This window comes from Lactuca serriola, chromosome 5 (genome assembly GCF_051521515.1).
Source record: "Lactuca serriola cultivar US96UC23 chromosome 5, Lser_US96UC23_V15, whole genome shotgun sequence".
Lineage (NCBI taxonomy): Eukaryota > Viridiplantae > Streptophyta > Magnoliopsida > Asterales > Asteraceae > Lactuca > Lactuca serriola.
The window spans coordinates 257961888-257977726 of NC_136412.1; positions in this window are offsets into that span (position 1 = coordinate 257961888).

Here is a 15839-nt window from a genome sequence, read left to right on the forward strand (position 1 = left end):
CCTACAACGATTAGACTCAAACGAGAGATGCGAAATAGAGCTAAACCTAAACTTCTGAAATTATTTAGTCCTCATAATATGTAACTTAACATATTCGTTTACTAGTCAGTTAACGATAACTAGGACTCCTAAAAGCACAAAGTAAGCAACATTCAAGCTTTGAGTAAACATAATTAAGCATATCCTACTCAGGCTATCATATTAATGACTAATCAATACTAGCATACGATTCAATAAGCTCATATAGCAGGTACATAAGACATCCTTCCTAGATCCTTAGCTCTAACTAGCATGCAGTTCTCATTTACATATAACAGGCATACAAGGTGTCATTCCTAGATCCTTAGCCCTAATCTAGCATGCAGTTCTCATAATCATATCATAACATAAACTTGTATGGGTAATTTGGGAGTACTTACTTGACCTCGACTGATTGCATGCACCACACCCTTTTCTCTTTTCAAAGTTCTTTTCTCTTTTTCAAAATTATTTTTATAAAAATGATTTTCTTTTGAAAAATTTTCATACCAAGTCCTCGGTTTGAGTTCAGACATACCCGAGAGTGTGCCCGAATCCCTCAAACCAAGTCTTTGATACCAACTTGAAACATCCCAAACATACAGTCCAAAAATTTCGTTTTTAATTTATAAATAAACCAAAGTGATCCAAATCATCTCATAAAAACCATAAGTCCTGTATCACAAAATATCATAAACATATGTCAAAACATATCAGAGTATAAACATCACAGGCTAAATAAATGGCGTGTGCACTCAATCATCTCGAGCTCTTCCCCTTGCTACCGGAAGTACCTGAAATCAAAATTGAAAACTGTAAGCGCGAAGCTTAGTGAGTCTCCCCAAACTACCACATACCATACACATAATCACATAATCACATAATAGCATACATTAGGCCTTTCCCGCTACATTGGGCCCCGCCCGACATCGGACCGAAGTCCAGCATCGGTCCCCGCCCGACATCGGGCCGAAGTCCGGTATACATATAACATATCAACAAATCATATAACATAAACACATAACATAAACATACAAACATTCCTCGGGTTTGCCCTGACATCGGACCGAAGCCCGGAACATATAAACATAACATATAAGCATTCCTCAGGCATGCCCCAACATCGGACCGAAGTTTGGAACATATAAACATAATATATAAGCATTCCTCGGGCTTGCCTCGACATCATAACGAAGCCTGTAACATATAAGCATTCCTTAGGCTTGCCCTGACATTGGACCGAAGCCCGGAACATATAACAAGCATATGCAAGAATCGCGAAGACATCAAGCATACAAACATTCCTCAGGCTTTCCCCGACATCAGACCAAAGTCCGGAAAAATAAAACCTACATCAGGCTAACCCCGACATCGGACCTAAGCCCAGAACATACTAGCATACATATACGGGCCGACATTGGTGCCTTCGATCCGTTCATACAGGATGAAACTTACCTCACACTGCTGAAGTCCCGCAAACAAAACTCTAGCTGCTGGATGACAAATTCCCAAACCGTCAACATCAAAATAACACCCAATTAATAATTAGGTTTCAACACATAACCATAAGTCCATGCTTGGGGTAAAAGACTACCTTACCCCCAACTTAGCTTGATTCAAGCCCAAGGCCTAATCCAAAGGCCCAAAAGTCAAACAATGGACCAAAGCCCAACATATGGCCCAATTTTCCAAATTAGGCCCATACCTTTACATGGTCTTACCCTAAGGCCCAACCATTTGTTCTAGTCCCAACACTTGGCTTTTTGATAGTCCAATGTCTCATAATCATCAAGGCCTAGTTATGGCCCATCTATGGCCCAATTTTCCAAATTGGGCCCAAACCCTCACATGGGCCTTACCCTAAATCCCATCCAAATATTCTAGTCCATATACTTGTTCTTGGATGACCCATTAATAGCCCAATCACCAAAGCCCAATAGAAAGGCCCAACTCAAGGCCCAAACAAAAATTAGGGTTTTCACATAAAATGACGATTAGGGTTAAGTGTTCTTACTAAACCCATTAAGGACTTAACCCATTAATTCCAATATTACGTTAAGATAATTATTGGGGCATTATTATGTGTTATTTAGAAATTCAATTAACGACTTCAACGTGGGTCCCGACAATCCAAAACTAGCATCTCCAAAATTAGGGTTTTCTAAACCCTAATTAGGGTTTCACCCAAACACAAGCCAATTAGGTTCCAAATTAGGTTTTTAGGTTAATTAGGGTTTCATTAGGCCAGACACGACCCATTGCCACTTGGGCGGTGGTGGTCGACGGTGGCTTACGGAGGCAGCCACCACCTCATGGCGGTGGTGGTGGCGATTTTTGCCAAAACTTCATGCACTAACCCTACATGAACAATCCCACACCAAAACACACACACACACACATATGTGCAACCACCTAACGTGGTGGTTGGTGGTTGTAGGAAGCGGCAGCCACCGCCTCACAGCGGTGGTGATGGCTTTTCTTGATTTTTCGGCTGAGTCTCACTCACATAACGAACACCAACATCAAAATTCACACATACTTCCGACACAGAAACTGGAATGCACACTGCAACCTCCTTCGGGGTGGCGAATGTTGACCAGAGCAGCATGAACGCGTCTTACGGTGTCGGCGGTCGTGGCTGAGAACGATAGTCGATAGAACAACAATAACTTGCAAAGGACAAATGGTTTAGCGAATCACCTGGTTATTCACGACGTTACTCGTAGCAGAGATGAGGTTGTTGACGTTCGATCGGTGAAGTAGCAGGTGGCGGATGAGGGCTTCACATGGCGGCAACTGAAGTAGGAGAAGAAAAAGAATGGTGGACGTATGGTGGTCGCTAGCTGGTTGAAAAAACTAACTAAATGGGTGGTGATGGCAACCGGCGGTTAGGAGATACAAGGTGGCGGCTGGAGGGTTACATTAGGGTTAGGGTTTGAATACAAGGTGGTGACGGGTATATAAGCCCCGTCCAAATTCAAACAATGGTCCATAATGACACTTTCAGTCCCTCATTCTCTTTTTTCTTTCAAATTAAATCCAACATTACCGGTTTAGCCCCAACCTCTAAAAATCCTTTCATAACAAGTCCAATAATTTACTAAACACCCCCTGACTTCTGAAAACCTTTACAAAATGAATCCTGAAATTACACTTTAACCCTCGGAAATCAAAATTATATCATTTGGCTCCGCAAAACCAACACCCTGCTAAATATTATGGATTTTAGGACTACTATTCATTTATTAATTTTATCTATTTATTTATTTAATAAATGAAATGTTACAATTAGTGAAGGAATGAACTTTGGGACATTATGGAGGAACTTGGGCTTAGATTTATGGGCTCTTTAATTAGGTTGACTTATAATCCTAATTAGGGTATTTGTATATTTGTTCAGTGTGAGATTTTGGCTGGTAGTTGAGCAGTGATTGTTTTCAGCATACTAAGGTGAGTCTTCTCACTATACCAATGGGTCGATGGCACCAACACCATCCCATTACTTGATAAGTCATTTCTATAGTTGAATATGCAATGGTTTGTTATTTGGTATGTATTGATTTATGTGAAGACCATGGGGGAGGCCGTGACACTTGGTGAGACCATGAAGGGGAGTCCATTGCCATTGAGTATAAGACCATGGGGGTAGCCCATGGCATCCCGGTTAAAGACCATGGAGGCAGTCCATGACAGATTTATGTGTATATGTGCATGACATTATATGGTTACGTGTTTTTTGTATTTTGGGAAACTTACTAAGCGTGTGCTTACAGTTTTATTGGGTGTTTCCGGTACTTCTGGTTCTAAGGGCAAGGGCCCGAGTTGATGGAGCAACGTGCACTCTCCAATATTTCCGCACTAGTTGTTTTGGATACTATGATCTTGAATAATATGTTTATGTAATGGAATTTTGAAAACAAATATGAATGAGACTTCTAATTATTAAATGAAAATTTTTATTTGAATTTTTGGGTTGTTACAACACATACCAAATTCGTGTGACACGTGACACGATATAAATAGATACATATTTAATCATATTACATGAAAACACGAATTAACAACATATGACACGTTTCACTTGTAAGACATATATTTGTTTATACATGTCACGTGTCGACTCAGAAAAACGAATTTACACAAATATGCATGTTTATAAGTGTCATGTGTCGACATGAATTTGTTTCGTGTCATATACGTGTTTAAGCATATAAATTTGTGTTTGACTCATGTAAGACATGAAACATGAATTTAAAATATGTGTTGACACGAATAAACATGAAACACAAATTTCTAAAACACATACACAAAAAACTTATGTCGTGTATCAAATTGTCGGGTTTAGGAAAACGGAAAACAATTTTCTGTAACTAAACATAGCATAGGAAAATGAGGTATTTTCTGGAAAAATTTTCTAAGAAAAATGAGAATGTTGAAAACTTATTTAGTTAACATTTTTCATATTTTTTTAGGAAAATGTAAAATTTTTGTTTTTCCAAAGTTACAAAAAACTTGAGAAACTTTGAAAACAAAATTTTTTTGTCTTCCACAATTTTCCATCCTCAAATATTTTGTAAAACATACATATATACTCATCCACATCCACCCTACCACCTGCCCCAACCCCCACCCTACCCCCGCATGCTTATAAAATGTTTGGAGTTGGAAAACTATAAATGGATAATGCCATAAAAAACCTTAAGTTTGGTCGAAAATATCGGTTTTACATTATGACGGGTTTTTGGTTCGTTTATGTCGCAAACTTGCCATTTTTTTTTGATTTTGCTAATTTTTACCTGTAATACCCGGTTACCATAAAATATTAATTGCCAAAAGCCCTTAGGTCTAAAAATATTTTGCAAAAAAGCCTTAAGATTATAAATCTTAATAGTGGTCTGGAATATGTTGTTAAGGATTCTCACATTTGTATTGATGAACACGGAGTTCCATCACTTCCTATAAAGACCAAATGGAATAAAATCATTCTTAGTAAGTTTAATATATTTCGATAGAGAGCTGCCTTAGACCGTTTTCCTACCAAAACAAATTTGTCTACCTGTGGTATTTACATTTATTATTCCTTATGCCTATTTTCTAACAACTCTATAGAAGATATCCGACACATGCTCATCGAGTGTGAAGTAACGTCCCAAATTCTTCTCAAGATAAGTCGTTGGTGTGATATACACATATATAATCTTTTTCTTATCTATGATTTATGTGGTTTTTTGGATTTGTTGTAGATATCCATGGCCCGTAAAGCAGTTTTGGAGGTGATCATAATCACTATGTGGTGGAATTATTTCAATGCAATTATTTTTTAAAGGAAAATTAAAAATATTATATATGTTTAAAAAGTTTGTGTTTCAGAAATAATAATATATCATATTTTTTAATAAAAATAAATATAGTTGTATAAGTTATTGTTCTGATACACAAACATAAACCTTTGAAACATATAAAATATAAATATATTTGTCTAAGTTATTATACAAATATATTTATTTTTATAAAAAATATGATACGTTATTATTTTTGAAACACAACCCTTTTAAACATATAAAATATTTTTATTTATTGAATGCAATTAATGTCATAGTATTCATATATTTAACTATTTTAGCATATGTAGTAGTGTAGTTAATTATTAGCTAATAAATGTTTTTTAATTTTGTTTTCAAAAGTTTAAGTATTAATGGATGAACAAATTCAAAATTTGATAGAACTAAATAATTTTTTAAAATTTAAATATTAAAAGTTTATATCGAACTAATATAAATTTTACCGTATTTAAAGGTAAAAATATGTTTTGATTTTGGTTTCATAATATAAGTACGGTAAAATTTATATTGGTTTGAAATAAATTTTTGATATTTAAATTTTAGAAAATTATTTATTTTTATCAAATTTTGAATATATATTTATATTTGTTATGTTTATAATCTTAAGGGATTTTTTGCAAAATATTTGTTTACTTAAGAGTTTTTTCACAAATAATATTTCACGATAACCTAGAAACCTGCTATTACAAGTAAAAATGACAAACCGAAAAAATAACAAGTTTGCAGCATAAATAAATCAAAAATCGGCCGAGTTAAAACCCAAATTTTCGGCAGAACTTAAAGGTTTCTAGGCCATTATCCCAACTATGAAAATCAATATTTATTGGTTTTTAAAAGTTTTCTAGCTTCTTTCTAATTTTTGAAAATGAAAATTTTTCATGTTTTTGGATTTTTTTTTGAAAAAAAATGTTAATCAAAAAATTCGTTGAGACATGTTTTTTTTTTTGGCTTAATTCATTAATAAATTCTGTCCGGATCAAATAAAAAAATGAAACAACCATGTGTAACTGTGCAAATTATGAGCTTAACCTATTAAGTTAATCAACTGAAAAAAAAACAACCCTTAAGGGACTTGTGGTTTTTTAAATCTCTTTGTGTGGTGAGTTTAAAGTACCATGCTATAAACCAATAACTTCAAGTTGTGGATTGTATCTTGCCAGCAAGATGACATCATGGTGTGTTATTCAATGTATTATTTCTTTGACTTGGGTCTGAATATCTACACTGTGAATTCAAAGGGGCGACTGTACCTTTTGCTCTACATGTTTCTGAACCATTATGTCTTTTAGCTTCATTTGTTTTACAGGAATGAATATCAAACAAAATACAAGGCTTGTCCAGATACGAAATCTTTCTTCTTTTTTTTGAAAGATTTGATGGGTGTATATTTTATCCTTTTTCCCATCAACTTATTCTTGACCATTTGATGCCTTTTTTCACTTTTTAGATAAAAATATGGTTCATGCATGCATTATTGGTGACCATTTTTATGTTGTTTTGTGTGTGCGTGTTTAAATTTGGTTGAGATGAAAATAGAAAGGAATGGGGGTAGGAAAGTGGGAAGAAATCAAGCAATGACAAGATTTAGGTTTGACCTTTGACCCACTAATTGCGTGGTCAAAGAAGTGGGGGGCATCTTCTACAGCTCATTCACTGCCATATTCAATTCAAGATAACGTTTTGGAATATGCAATTCCATTCCATCTTTTCAAAATTTGTCTATTGAAGATGTTAAATGGCCATAATTCATCTCACCTTCACCTTTCCAATCTTGTTTAGGGGTGGCTGTGCAACTGTGCATCGGGTTCAAATCCAGAATGGAATCTGAACTAGAACAAATAAAAATAATGGAACTGAAAACCGATCTATCATCTTTATGTTATCTTATTTTAATAGTATTATAACTAATTTAACTTTATCAAAAGAAGCAATCGATGTTAACTGGTTCTTATATTTTTTTACAAGTTTAATTGAGTTCTTGCATTATAATCGTTACAGATTATGTCCTGGGGATAATCCATGACAATTATGAAAGGTTCCCATCGATAGTTTTTATAGAAAGAGACAAATTGGTATGATTAAAATATGATGCTTCATGACATGTTTAATGCAAAAACCATCTACTCAGGGTTATATTTATTATTTTCGTTCTAATTTTAGCATGAGGCATCCAAAAATATCTTTTGGACCTTTGCATGTGATATAAATATCGTCAATTCATGTCTCCATCTTCTTTTACCTTCATATAAATTTTTCAAGACAATAACTTCTTGTTTTCGAATTCTAAAACATGTAGATATTATTTTTACACGTTTATCAAGTTGCAAAAATGTTACATTTAATTAGCTTTAATGTTTTCAAGTTAGTGAGAAAGGGGGAAAAACTTGTAATTATATTAATGTAGACATCTTACCTGAATTAGGTTACTTTTTGAAAGTCATGTATTTTTATGAAATTATATATAATGTTCAATTATTGCATAAGTATTTCTAATACTTTATCAAAAAGATGGAATAAAACAAAGTGAAATTAGAAAACTTTGTACAAGTGAAATGAAAACAAGCGACATGACCTATCACTACTGTCGGGGGGGGGGGGGGGTGTACAGACATCAAGTTGTAACACCTCGTTTCCATAATGGATCAACGTGGGGCATTAAACAGTCAAATGCATGGTTTTTGGAAAAAACCATGGGTCACGGTGTGACCCATAAGGAGGTCACGACGTGACGAACCAAATGAGGACGCACATCTAGAGCAGTGGTCACGACGTGAAAAGGGCTACAACCCAAGACAATGATCTTTAGGGGTTCCTTCATATTTAAGCACCCTAAACTCGGATTTAGCGTTCATTTCTCGGTTTTCATCTCTCTCAAACTTTAGAAAACCTAACCCTAGCTCATCTTTGTGGTTTTGGCTCATTTTGGGTGGTTTTAGCTCCTTGTGAAGGTGAAGGTCCCTTTGATGCATTGTTTTAGCAATCAAGCTTCCTCCTCACTGTCGTGTGTTGTTTCTGGACCTTTTTAAGTCCTCAAGTTCTTACCTTTCTCATTTAAGCATGCTACAAACATCAAGTTGTAACACCTCGTTTCCAAAATGGATCAACGTGGGGCATTAAGCAGTCAAATACATGGTTTTTGGGAAAAACCATGGGTCACGGCGTGACCATAAGGAGGTCACGACGTGACGAACCAAATGAGGACGCGCATCTGGAGCAGTGATCACGACGTGACACATAGCTGGTCACGACGTGAAAAGGTCTACAACCCAAGACAATGATCTTTAGGGTTTCCTTCGTATTTAAGCACCCTAAACTCGGATTTAGCGTTCATTTCTCGGTCTTCATCTCTCTCAAACTTTAGAAAACCTAACCCTAGCGCATCTTTGTGGTTTTGGCTCATTTTGGGTGGTTTTAGCTCCTTGTGAAGGTAAAGGTCCCTTTGCTGCATTGTTTCAGCAATCAAGCTTCCTCCTCATTGTCGTATGTTGTTTCTAGACCTTTGTAAGTCCTCAAGCTCTTTCCTTTCTCATTTAAGCATGCTAGATCTATGTTTTACCCACTTTTCTCTATGTATGGGTTGAGTAGAATGCATTGAATCCATAAATTTGGCAACTTTATGGATATTTGAGGTCATTTGATAAGCATAAGTCTCAGATCTCAAGTTTGGTGGTGGATTGGACTCCAAGCATGAGTTTTGGTCTAGTTTTCCTTTGTTTTGACCTACTTAGTGTTCAAGTCATGCATTGGTCATGTATGAATAAAAAGACTATGATTTTTATGGTCCTTTGGGTTGGGGAAAGCCTTCTGGAAAGTTAGAGTTGAAGACTTAATGGATTAAGGACTCAAACCATTAGGATTATGTTTCAGACCGTGGTCAGGTCGTGACTTGGAGACTGTCACGACGTGATGATGGAGGATCCCATGATTATCTTGTCCTTTTGCGTTCATGACGTAACCAAGGAAGGTTCATGTCGTGGTGCATTCTCACGACGTGACCACAGGTTGGTCATGATGTGAGGGTCACCTGTTAGTATTGTTGGCTATTGACTTTGACTATGACCATTGACTTTCGACATGTGTTGACTTTTGGTCAAACTAAGGGTTTTGGAGTTTAGACTGTGAGGGTACTTTTTATTGTTGTTAGGTGCCATGTAGGATCAGTCTTTTCCTGGTGAGAGTTGTGGTGTTTAAGTTCTACTTGCAAGGTGAGTCTTCTCACTATACTTGCCTATGTGGTAGTATATGCATGTTGACTAGTTGGGTCTTATTTTGTTGATTGTTATTATATCTGAATCGAGTTGCTGATAACTCCTAGACTGTTGTGAGTCTATAGGACTGCTGGTAGTCCATGGGGTTGTTGATAACCCATGAGTTGTGCTGTTAATCCATAGGACATGTTGTTAGCCCACTGGAACCGAAAATAGTCCCTAGGGTTGTTGATAACTCGTAGCTAATTATTATGTTGTGTTGTATGTGATATTTTGGGGAAATCACTAAGCTTTGTGCTTACAATTACGAATTAAATATTTTGCAGGTACTTATCGAATTGCGAAGGAAGGACTGTACACATACATCAACAAATTTATGATTTGAGATTCCGAATTATCTTCTTATTAACGCTGATTTTTGAATTAAAGTTTATAAACAATTAGGTTGCCTTGGATGTATTTTTTTTAAAATGGATGTTTTATTATTTTAAAAATGAAAAAATTTAGCGATGGTTTTTGGGATGTTACAAGTTGGTATCAGAGCCCTGGTTTGAGGGATTTGGATGAACACTCGTGGGATTCCAAACTTAAACTATGGAGCTGGGAGTTTTGCTAAACCTTTTTGGAGAATATTCATTTCAAGAGAAGAAAAGAGAAGATGCGATGTGTACAGTCAGCCGAAGCTCGAAAAGTGATTTCCCAAAATATCCATACTTGCTTTATATGTTGTAATTGACTTAATGTTATATATGTGATAATATGATGTGCATGCTATATGTTATGCTAAGGATCTACTCAAGTTTGCATGCTAGAGTGCCTACTTAAGAGAGATGCCTTTTGTGTGTGATGTATGAGCTATTAGAGATGCATGATAGTGTGTAGGCTAAGGATCCTCATGAATTGCATGTTAGAATTGCCTGATCCTTATGATGCCTTTTGCTTGTTGTTTTTCTGCTCAAATGCTGCTTGCTTTGTGCTATGTGAAATTATATTGATGCCAATTAGCTATTAAGAGAAAATGTTAAGTTGCATTCCATACAGATTAAATAGTTTTATAATGTCTGATTTGGGCTATTACGTAACTCTTATTTGAGTCCAACTTTTGTAGTGTAGGATGTTGAAGTTGAAGGAAAGTTTAACCCTTCCTGTACGTAATTGTATTCGTAAGATAGTTAGTTGGCATTGGTAGGATTTTCTTTCGCACCTAATGGCAGAGTGGGGGTGAGTGTTCCTAGTGATCTCGTGGGAGTACTAGAGTGTTTTGGTGTGATCACTTGTGTATGAGGAAGTCTAAGTTCGAAATCTAGGCAGTTTACGATGGGTTTTCTAAGCATTTGGGGTGTGTTGATACACCTGGCAGTGGTAGAGTTCCTAGAAAATCATTCTAGTACGTGCTCATACATGAGAAGAATCCTATAGAGGGAGAGAGAGAAGAGAGAGAGAGAGGGAGAGAAAGAGTCTAGGTCTCTAGGATGAATGGTAGTATGTGTGCCTATGGTGGCACAGGTATCCGGGATTGATATTGATATGGTGTATTGAATTAGGGACCTTGAGTCAATTCTTGAGACACGTAAGGATAGGTGTTGAAGGTAGTATGGGCCTATGCTACTGAAAGCATAGAATCCGTACGGGATCAAGAAGGGTCGAAAAGGTTTCTAAGGAGCTAGTGGAGGGTAGATAGTGTGGTATAACACTAGCATTAATCATATTCATCCCCGAAGTTGACAGCCTGTCGGCTATGATTGATCAATATGAGACCTGTAATCGTTTGGGTCTTAGTGTTTGTGGCTATTTGGATCTAGTTTGTGCAAACATGTGAGAGTTAGCTGATTCAGAAACCTCGAGGACCTTGCTAGAAGTAGTGCCAGAGTGAGTCACAAGACTCATGAAGGAAGACGCTATGATGATCGATTCGAGGATTGTAGCCTAAGGCTGAGTCGTCACAAGGGATGTTACTTTCTATATTGGGTTTGTGTTTTCCTGCCTCCTATGCTCAAGGTAGGAGATTTTGGATGTGGATCAGTCGATGGTTAAGATAGGGAATGGTGATCCCTTCATCGGTTCTGATGTAAGAAGGTGAAGTTTCATTCGTGGTAAATCATCTTTGTGTCGCAAAAAAGGGGTGTTTGAGACTCGATTGTTCTTGTGGTTCGATGACCAAGATGAAGGCCATATCACAAGTGGAATATGCATATCAGATTCTAAAAGGTCAGGCATATCCCATGGGGGCATCGAGTGGTTCCTATTTTAGGTCATGAGAGGGTTTTGTAGATATTATGAACTTTTCAGGACTGTGTTTAGAGCATCTATGAAGGATTCTTGAAGTTTAAAGAGGAGGATGAGGTGGTTGATCAACTCTCCAAATGTAAGGTTTTATGTGTGGGAGGTGCTTGGATTTTCCATTGGTTTTCTGATCATTTTCCTTAAGTTTAGTTAGCAATGATGGGGGAAAGGTTTCCGAAGTCTCCATCTGAGATTCAGTGTTTTCTAGTTTGAAGGATCATCTTTTGTTGTTTCATGCATTTTGAGAGTCAAGTTGAGTATGTTCTTGATTAAGCGTGTCTGAGGCTTGAATGTTGTAGACGTCAGTCGATGATGGTTCGAACTCTAAATAGGAAAGAACTAGGTATTCTGCTTGGGGGATTGGTTGGTTTGATTTTTATGGTTTTATCGCGATGGGTCAGGGGAATCTGCGGTTCAGGTAAGCTAGCTTTTGGTTCAGGTTTATGGTTGCATGGGGGAAAGAAAGTAGGTTACCATCAAAATGATCGTGATTAAAAAGTTTCTTGTTACAAGGATCTATAGGAGTCCTCCATGGTTGCAAAAAATGTAAGGATTGGTCAGATCGTGAGTGTAGAGGTTGTTATTGTCAGGTTTATACCTTCAAGGGTGCAAACATTGGACTCACAGTAGGAATCTGATGTGTGAGGAACTTATGGTAGAAGCTCCATCGATCTTCATAGGGGGGAATTGATCCGCTCGAGAAGTTCATTGAATTTGGAGATCATGGTTAGCTTGCGGTATGGGTCGGTTATTAATGGCCGAGAATGGGCAGTCATTGATATGTCGGGCAACTTCAGAGTTCGATAAGAGTATTTTCATGGGTGTTTTGTTCAGTATGTGTGGGGTCATCGATTTTAGTTCTCGACCTATTTTTGATAATTGGTTATTTTGTTTATCAACATCAGTTAAGACTATTCAAAGGATTCAAGTTGTATCACCTAAGGGTGCAATTGATGAGTCAACCCTTATTCACGTTCAATAAAGTTTGTATCTTGGTCCCTGTGAAGGTGTGCTCTCAATTTATTGGTTGTGAAATTGTTGCTTCTTGTGGTTTGAGAGGACATCTGGTTTAGTTATTAGGAGAGCGGATATTAGAGAAACAATGTCAAGTTTTCAGGTACGATAATGGTTGCACGAGATCATGGTTAGCTTTTAGTATCAGTCGGTTATTAATGGCCAATAATGGGCAGTCATTGATATGTCGGGCAACTTTAGAGCTCGATAAGAGTATTTTCATGGGTGTTTTGTTCAGTATGTGTGGGGTCATCAGGTTTTGTTCTCGACCCATTTTTGATAATTGGTTATTTTGTTTATCAGTATCAGTTAAGACTATTTAAAGGCTTCAATTTGTATCACCTAAGGGTGCAATTGATGAGTCAACCCTTATTCAAGTTCAATAAAGTTTTTATCTTGGTCCCTGTGAAGGTGTGCTCTCAATTTATTGGTTGTGAAATTTTTGCTTCTTGTGGTTTGAGAGGACATCTGGTTTAGTTATTAGGAGAGAGGTTATTATAACAACAATGTTAAGTTTTTAGGTACGATGATGGTTGCACGAGATTCAGATTCAGTAGGTCGCATCGGCTGGGTTGGTATTGGGAGTGATCCGAGCAAGATTTTGGAAGCATTTTTGGTCCACTTTGGAATCCTTTATGAAATTGAAGGTTTTATTGATCTTTTGCACATTGGTGAGATCTATTCAGCTTCTTCAAGGTGTGGGATCTTGTTGTGGTTGTTAGAAGAATGTTTTTAATAGTGGTGAAGATTCATCATTTCATTCGATTCACTAGTATGCCACCTTTTGGGTAAGGTCACGATTAAGAAGAAACATAGTTGGCATGAGTGGCGTTGAGTTCTCTCCTGGGGAGTGTGACATGTTATGTTTGCAAGTTAGGGCATGTGCTTGGCTGTCTATTTCATTTCCTGAGTGTATGTGGTCATGTTTATTTTGTCGATGTGTCAGTGGAAGTTGGACTGTGGATGATTGCATGTTTCAAAAAAGTATGACTCCTATAGTTTGGCAGAGTGCTGAGTGAGATGTTGACTGGATTCCTACCTGTCAGTGGGACGATGATATTATTGCCTTTAGAACTATTGGATGTTGTTAGGGAGTTCTCTTCTGGTGGTTGGGTGATAGCAATAATGGCGAGGAACTATTAGCTTCTCATCCCGATGGTTGGATGACGTCACGACGTGCTGTAAGCCACCATGGATTTCACTCTTGTAAGTGGGGCTGATAGTTGTGTATCAGAGGCTCGTGTGTTGGCTTTCTAATTGTGTGGAATTGGCGGGTGTTTGAGCGGAATAGTGTTGTAATTGGTGTCTCAATGATTGGTAGGTTGAGTTAAAAAATTGCATGGTCTTGACTTGCTGGAAAGTCATAGTAGCATGTTGGCAGCACATTGTTGGGAGTCTTTCTATTAGACTCATGTTTGTTTTATGATGAGGCATCGTGTGAATTCTCTCCATATATTACCTATGTCATAGAAGGATCCCTATTAGACTAGCCAGGTCTTAGTAGCTCATGGCTGTTATGAGTATTTTCTAAGTTGACAAAAACTCCAAGACCGCTGATAGTCCTTAGGACTGCTGATAGTCCAGGGTTATTGATAACCCATAGCTGTTTAGATTGACTTAAGGATAGTGGTATGCTGGTTGGAATAATAGGAGGCCGGTGATGCATGTGGTTACAAGTCTCTTGGGAGTTTTGGTAGATGATGGTCCACCTATGTTGATCTGGGAGCCTAAGTGTCACGTGAGTCTTGATATCACCCATGGTTGTGCTTGTGAGAGAAGTCGGTTGGTTACGATTTTTCAGGAAGTTGGATGTGTATTCGATGACCTAGGTCATGTTATATGATTTTGGGGCATGATCATCTTAACCGTTGCTGTTCTATTTTGCTATTTCTATGTGTAGATGTATGGTTTTTGGACCAAAGGGATACATGGGGTGGTTTAGCTCTCACTTTTTTTCACTAAGATGTCAGTAAGCGAGGTTGTCAATTTTGTAGTTAGTAGTGTTTCCTGTGTACTGTTGTCAGTGGGACAACATTAGAACGGGGAGGTTTTGTTAGGGTCCGAACTTTGAGTTTTGGTCAACATGGTTGATGCTAAGGGAGGGGAGCTATATTTTCTCGATTCGATTAGTTCTGATGTATTGATCTTCATTCTCTCCCATGGGGTGTGATTTTGACCTTGGAGAAGGCTCCGCTCAGGTTTGGCGTACGTGTTTGGTTTTGGAAATCTTTGGGTTTTTAGTCGATGATCATTCGGGCTAATGATAGATCGAGTAAAAAGTAGTTGGACTCAAGGGAATTTCGGAGGGGGATGTTTTAGAATGATTGGTAAGGGCAGATTTAAAAGACAAAATTTAATTTAACTGGGGTAGAATTTTAACACCTGGTTTCCAGAATAGATCAGTGTGGGGGAATTAAGGAGTCAAGGGCATAGTTTTTGGGAAAAACATGGGTCATGACGTGACCATAAGGAAGCCGCGACATGACAAGCCAAATGAGGATACATATCTGGAGCAGTGGTCACGGCGTCATACATAGATGGTCACAATGTGAAAAGGGCTATAGGCCAAGCCAATGATCTTTTAGGTTTTCCTTCGTATTTAAGCACCCTAAACTTAGATTTAGGGTTCATTTCTCAGTCTCCATCTCTTTCAAACTTTATAAACCCTAACCCTAGCTCATTTTTGTGGTTTTGGCTCATTTTTGGTGGTTTTAGCTCCTTGTTGAAGATGAAGGTCCCTTTGTTGCCTTGTCTTAGAAATCAAGCCTCCTCCTAACTATCATGTGTTGTTTCTGGACCTTTATAAGTCCTCAAGTTCTTACCTTTCTCATTTAAGCATGCTAGATCTAAGTTTTACCCACTTTTCTCTATGTATGGGTTGAGCAGAATGCAATGAATCCATAAATTTGGCAACTTTATGGATCTTTGAGGTCATTTGATAAACATAAGTCTCAGATATGAAGTTTTATAGTGG